General features: G+C 35.6%; 1 long non-coding RNA gene across 1 annotated transcript; it reads left to right on the forward strand.

Annotated features, from left to right (window-relative positions):
• Positions 1–2,435: 2,435 nt before the first annotated feature.
• Positions 2,436–3,123, forward strand: LOC133794671 (uncharacterized). Its single transcript, XR_009875290.1, has 3 exons — positions 2,436–2,517; positions 2,624–2,700; positions 3,062–3,123. It is a non-coding gene; the product is annotated as an uncharacterized LOC133794671 (long non-coding RNA).
• The last annotated feature ends 3,246 nt before the right edge of the window (positions 3,124–6,369 follow it).

Genomic DNA, 6,369 nt, shown 5'->3' on the forward strand with positions numbered 1-6,369 from the left:
AAGCCCCAATGTCGTTCCACCACTATCGAGCTGCTCCGTTGTAGATCTTTCTGGGTAATATTTTTATGTACCTTGGATTAGTTTAGCTGTGTTTGTGAATTGTTCCTCTTGAGTTGCCATCTTTGGTTAATTCTATTATGTATTGTGGAAATATTGCTCCTGTCTTGATCTTTGAGTGTAGCGTTGTGATTTTGGGGAAATTACACAAGGGTCTATTGTTGTTTGCTTTGATCTGTGAGGTTGGCATGTTGCTTTTTGGACAGTCATTTCTCCTGAACTATCGATGAAAAATATTGCTTGAGTTGAATCAGTGGCTTTGGATTGTGTTCTTGAGTTGTTTGTGATGCTTAACCGCTGGTCATTTTGGATATTAAATTGTGCCTCGTTGTTATTGGGAAGCTTTGGTAGTTGATATGCACGTGGATATATTGTTAGATTGCCTTATTGCTTGATAATATTTTATGTGTGAAGATCCATAGCCATTTTTGGCTATCATTTTACACCCTTATTATGGCAGCCACAAAAACAAGAGATCAAAAGTGAAAACCCACAACTCAATCAACCCCATCACCAACCAAAAAGAAAACCATAGCTAATAAATCGACCCCAAAAGCCACCAAACACTACACCATAGCCATTATTCAAGTTTGGTTTGTTTTCATTAAGTAGAAAATTCCTAAATGGAAAAGAAAAATTATGTTATGCCTAGTTAGTTATCTCATTCGATAGTTAATTTCATATTGAAGAATAAGTTGAACAACTCTAAATTAATTCATGCATGAACCTTGTTTTTTAGTTCTCTCAAATTTTACAACCTTGAAAGAAAAAGACGATGCTAGTTTGTTTAAAATGAACATTATTAATTTTCCTCATCTTGTGTATTTATCTGGTGATTAATTTTCCTTCGTGGTATGTATAGGGATATATAATACAATTAACTATTTATTCTGTTGTCTTTATTGAATTATAGTTCAGTAGTAATATAAATTTTTTATATTCTTGTGTATGTAGGGAGGGAGACACCATCAGTTGTTGGAATCATTAAACCAAGTACTGAGGGATTTCAGAAACTCTTTTTTGGTCAAGAAAAAATAGCCATCCCAGTCCATTCATCGTATGCCTTTCTCATGTTCTGTTTTATGTTTCATACATCTTTATTTGCTTTGATTTGATTCTTAGACAATCATAAATTGAATAAATGTTCATGAAATTCAATTGCAAAATGAAAGTGTATTGTTGTGTTATGCTCCTCGAAGTCCATGTACACGTATTTTTATGATTTTGTTTGATGCCATTATCAAAATTTGTTTATAACGGACATATTACACTGATTAACCATTTCAATTAGCTTCCCATGAACACAGATGCACAAACATGCACATGTGCACACGAGCACATGTGCGCACTAGCACATGCAAATCTATATATTTAATTTTTATTTTTAATGTATACTAATTTTTAGGAGACTCACTAGAGTCTGTTGTAAATATCTTTATAATTTACTATGCACAGAAATAGACGAAACACGTTTTTCATCCTTTTCAATGCACAAGATTTTAATACCATTACTTGTGGACTTCGAAGATGGAACATTAGGGCTAGTAAACAACATCTAAAATGGACTATACTATTATTTGGCCTTTTTTCTTCTTCTTTTTTTCTGAGTTTAAGATTGACTTGCCTTCATATTTACTATTGATTACTTTTGTAGCATTGAAGTAGCTTGTGCCGCACACCCTACTGCTAATGTCTTTATCAACTTTGCTTCATTTAGAAGGTGGGTACTTGTTATGCTCATTAACAATTGGTATTTTGAACTCCTACACAAGTACTTTTTAATGAACATGAATTATTTATTTCTCATCTTCAGTGTTGTTGCCTCTTCAATGTCTGCACTGAAGCAGCCAACCATTCGAGTTGTGGCTATCATTGCTGAAGGTGTACCTGATTTAGATGTTAAGAAATTGATTGCTTATGCACGGTCTAAAAATAAGGTGAGAGAACTATTGCAATGCCATCTGCAATTTGCTGATTCTGAAGACGTTGAAGTTGAACTAATTAGCTGTTTATGGTTTTGCAGGTTGTTATTGGTCAAATTACTGTTGGAGGTATTCAAGCTGGAGCCTTTCGGATTGGTGACACAACTGAAACAATTAACAACATAATTCAGTGCAAGCTGTACAGACCTGGATCGGTTGGTTTTGTCTCCAAATCTGTGTGTATACACTCCGACTCTTCTTTATCATTTTTGTTTCATTATGATTTTGTTGACCCCAATGTTTTGATTTTCAAACTGATAACTAATTGTTTGAAAAAGCATCTCAAATTTTTCCATAAAGTTTACATGTGATTTTCTCTATAGATATGCTTTTCAAAGAAAGTTTCGAAATCCATGTAGTGCAAGTGACAAGTTTTGTATACATTGTCCTAGAAACTAACTCTCTTTTCCATTACTGGGTGGAATGTCTAATGAGATGTACAATACCATAGCTCGTGTAACAGATGGAATCTATGAAGGTAGACATATGAGCTTGCTTTTCTGTAAAGTTTTTCTTCCCCTACATTGTTATCTATGCTTGCAAATGGAGGATGAAATAAAATTTGAAATGTTGGAAAATTGTAGGCATTGCTATTGGAGGTGATGTGTTTCCAGGCTCCACTCTTTCTGATCATGTTCTGCGGTTTAACAATATTCCCCAGGTACTTTATTGCTATCATTTGCTCCTTCAAAGTGCATGCCTGAGCTCTCCTTTCTTTTTATTTTCTTATAGAAGGATCTGTGTCTGGTGCCAACTTGTATTTAGATATGCTGCACAATCAATTAATGAATGCCCTATAAAATATTAGACTTCTATTTCCGCGGAAAAATCCATCATTTAAATTGTTTAAAATAATAATTATTATACTAATAATGACAAAATTGTGTGCTTTTAAACCCTGTCAATGCTGCTGTTTACTTAAAGAGAGTGATCAACAATTTATGCATCACTTGTAATATATATCTCATAAGCTGAGATTTCTAGTGACACCTTATTTATGATTTTCCCCTTTCCCTCTTCAGCACCCCAAAGCCTTATCGTCCCTCTGTTCTGAAATTGATGTTTCTCCTCGCCACTCTATAGATGGCTCACTGAAGTTATTTTCCTGAGACACACAATCAAGCATTCACACCTCTCGACTTCTCCTCATCAGTCCCCGAACCGTTTAGGCTTTAGATCTTTGGATGGTAAGTCTTCTACGCTTAGAGTTTCAGTTTATATATATAAATAAATCATTAGTTCAGTTTTCTAAAGAATCTTTATTAATATGGCTCTAAGAGAAAGAAATAAAACTAGCAACGGCAGCAACATTATTTCACTATTTGTCTTGTTTAGTGGTGCTGATAGAGTAGACTATGCCTTGTTGTTTTTTGGAAGTGTTGGTGCCTGCGTCCATGGTCACTTGAATTAAAAATATGCACCATTTAATTAATGTTCTAAGGTCACTTGAGTAAAGATAGTTGTAGTAATGTGTGTAATATAATAACTTGTTTATTATTCAAACTCAATTATTGTAAATTTGGTTATGCGTCATGATATTATTGACTATTTTAGATGAATGATATGGTATTTCATGACCTCATTAGTTTTTCTTTTTTGTTTTCTTTACCAGATTCAACAAGTGAAATGCAAAAGAAAATCTGATTTGGAAGGCTTTGGTGTGCTGACATTTGGAAGATCATGAATTCCTACCTTTACTTTTGTATATGCAACTGTTTAAGACTATTTTGTTAACTATTGTAAGATTTTTTTTTTATGTTAATTAGGTAGTGTTGAATGTGTTAAGACTTTTGGATTGTTTTTTAGATAATCTTGAATGTATTTTGACACAATTATTTGGTTATATGTGTTATGAACCATATAATTGGTACTCAAAAATATATTTGTACAATGTTAAGGGTGTCTTAAGTATATTAAATAAAGCGGGTTTGAATTAAAGCAATAAAAAATAATTATAATGTACAGGTTTATATAATAATAATTGAAGCTTATCCAAATATTAGAATAATACAAAAAATGTGTTATTGTATCATTTACAATAACACTGGTTTAGAAGCATAAAACTATGTTATGCAAACTATTTTCTATAATGCAAAATGTGTTATTATAAACTGTATCATAACACTACTCTATAAGTACAAAAAAGTGTTATATAATCTATCGTAGGCTATACCATAATACATGTCTATAATTATGGAAAAGTGTTATGCAAAGTGCTTTGACCTACTATAACACCGCTTCCCTTAACACATCAAAAAGTGTTATGGCATATATTTGATAATACTTTTTCAGTCTAATTGAAAGTATTTTTTCTTGTAGTGACAAGAAGTACTATAACTCGACAGTCATTGCCACAAGGGTTGAAGAATTCTCCAGTCTCAAGCAGGGAAACTTAACGTTAGTAGAGTATGCTCGACAGTTCGACCGACTAGCCAAGTTCGCTCCAGAGTTTGTCCCAACCGATTTCCTGTGGTTCACCATTTTCTCTAGGGGACACAGACCCAAAATTGAGCTAGGAGTCAAACAAGTAAACCCTGGAACCACTTCTTATGCCAATGCTCTAGAAACGGCTATAAAGGTAGAGAGGCTTCAGGCAAATGTTAGTCAAGAAGAGGCCAGCACCTAAACAATAGAAGCAACTACAGAATGGTGGGAACCACAACAACAACCATCAGCATAGCAACAATAATGGCCTGAAGAGAAGGCATCCTAATAGTACCCAATTCGACAATAACAAAATAGCACGAAATAGCAATGGAAACAGTAGGTTAGGTTATGTAGAATACTCGCAGTGCTCCGAATGCCAAAAGAAACATCCTGGGGAGTGTCATGCAAACACCAAATGATGTTACAATTGTGGCCAGAAAGGTCATCAGAAGAAGGAATTTCCATAACTCAAGCAAGAAGAGAAAAGGGACAACATGATTGTTCCAGCCAGAGTCTCTGCCTAGACCCAGGGAGAAGCTGAAGTTAGTAACAAAGTGGTCACATGTCAAATTCCTATCCTCGATAATATATGTTCAGTATTATTTTGTTCGGGAGCAACACACTCTTATATCTCGTTATGAATGATAGAGAAATTAGACAAACCTGATGAAAGATTTAAAACTAGGTTTCTGATAGAATTGCCTTCGGGCAAAGTATTCCTATCATCACGGATAGAACGAGCTGTACCGATCAAAATCGAGGACATAGAACTAGAAGGAGACCTAATAGAGCTAGAGATCAAAGACTTCAACGTGATACTAGGCATGGATTGGCTAGCAAGGCATGGCGCAACCATCAACGGTAGATGCAATCAAGTGACGTTTGAAACTCCTGATGATCAGAGACTATGATTTATGGGAAAGGTTTCAGGACTACGAACACCACTTATTTCATCTCTCAAAGCTCAAAGGATGATAGAGAAAGGATGCCACACATTCTTACCAAGCGTCACAGATATGGTACAAGAAACACCACTAAAGCTTGGAGACGTCCGCATTATAAAGGAATTTCATGAAATATTTACTGACAACTTACCAGGGTTGCCCCCTACTCAGGAAATTGACTTCACAATCGAACTAGTACCGAGAACCGAGCCTATCTCAAAAGCACCATACCGGATGGCACCAACCAAATTCAAGGAGTTAAAGACGCAGCTACAAGAACTCTTAGACTTGGGTTTCATTAGACCAAGCCATTCACCATGGGGAGTACCAGTTCTATTTGGAAAGAAGAAGGACGGAAGCATGCAGATGTGTATAGATTATCGCGACCTGAATAAAGTGATGATTAAGAACAAATACCCGCTACCCCGAATTGACGACTTGTTTGATCAACTCTGAAGAGCGACCGTATTTTCTAAGATTGATCTACGGTCTGGGTATCACCAACTCAAGGTACGGGAAGAGGATATTCCCAAGACAACTTTTAGAAGCCGATGTGGACAATACGAGTTTTAGTTATGTCTTTTGGTCCTACCAACACTGCAGCCGCATTTATGGATTTAAGGAATCGGGTATTCAAGGATTATTTGGACAAATTCGTTGTAGTGTTAATTGAAGATATTTTGGTGTAGTCCAAGGATGAAGTCGAGCACGAGGAACATTTAAGAATGACCATGTTGTGATTGAAGGAGCATCAACTTTACGCCAAGTTCAAGAAGTTCTCATTTTGGCTTTCGCAAGTAGCGTTCCTCGGCCATATAGTATCAAAATATGGAGTTGGTGTATACCTAGCTAGGGTAGAGGCTGTGAAGGATTGGCCAAGACCTAAGAATGCATCAGAAGTTAGAAGTTAGAAGTTTTCTCGGGCAAGCAGGCTATTACCGAAGGTTGTAGAAGGCCTT

This window comes from Humulus lupulus, chromosome 8 (genome assembly GCF_963169125.1).
Source record: "Humulus lupulus chromosome 8, drHumLupu1.1, whole genome shotgun sequence".
Classification (NCBI taxonomy): Eukaryota; Viridiplantae; Streptophyta; class Magnoliopsida; order Rosales; family Cannabaceae; genus Humulus; species Humulus lupulus.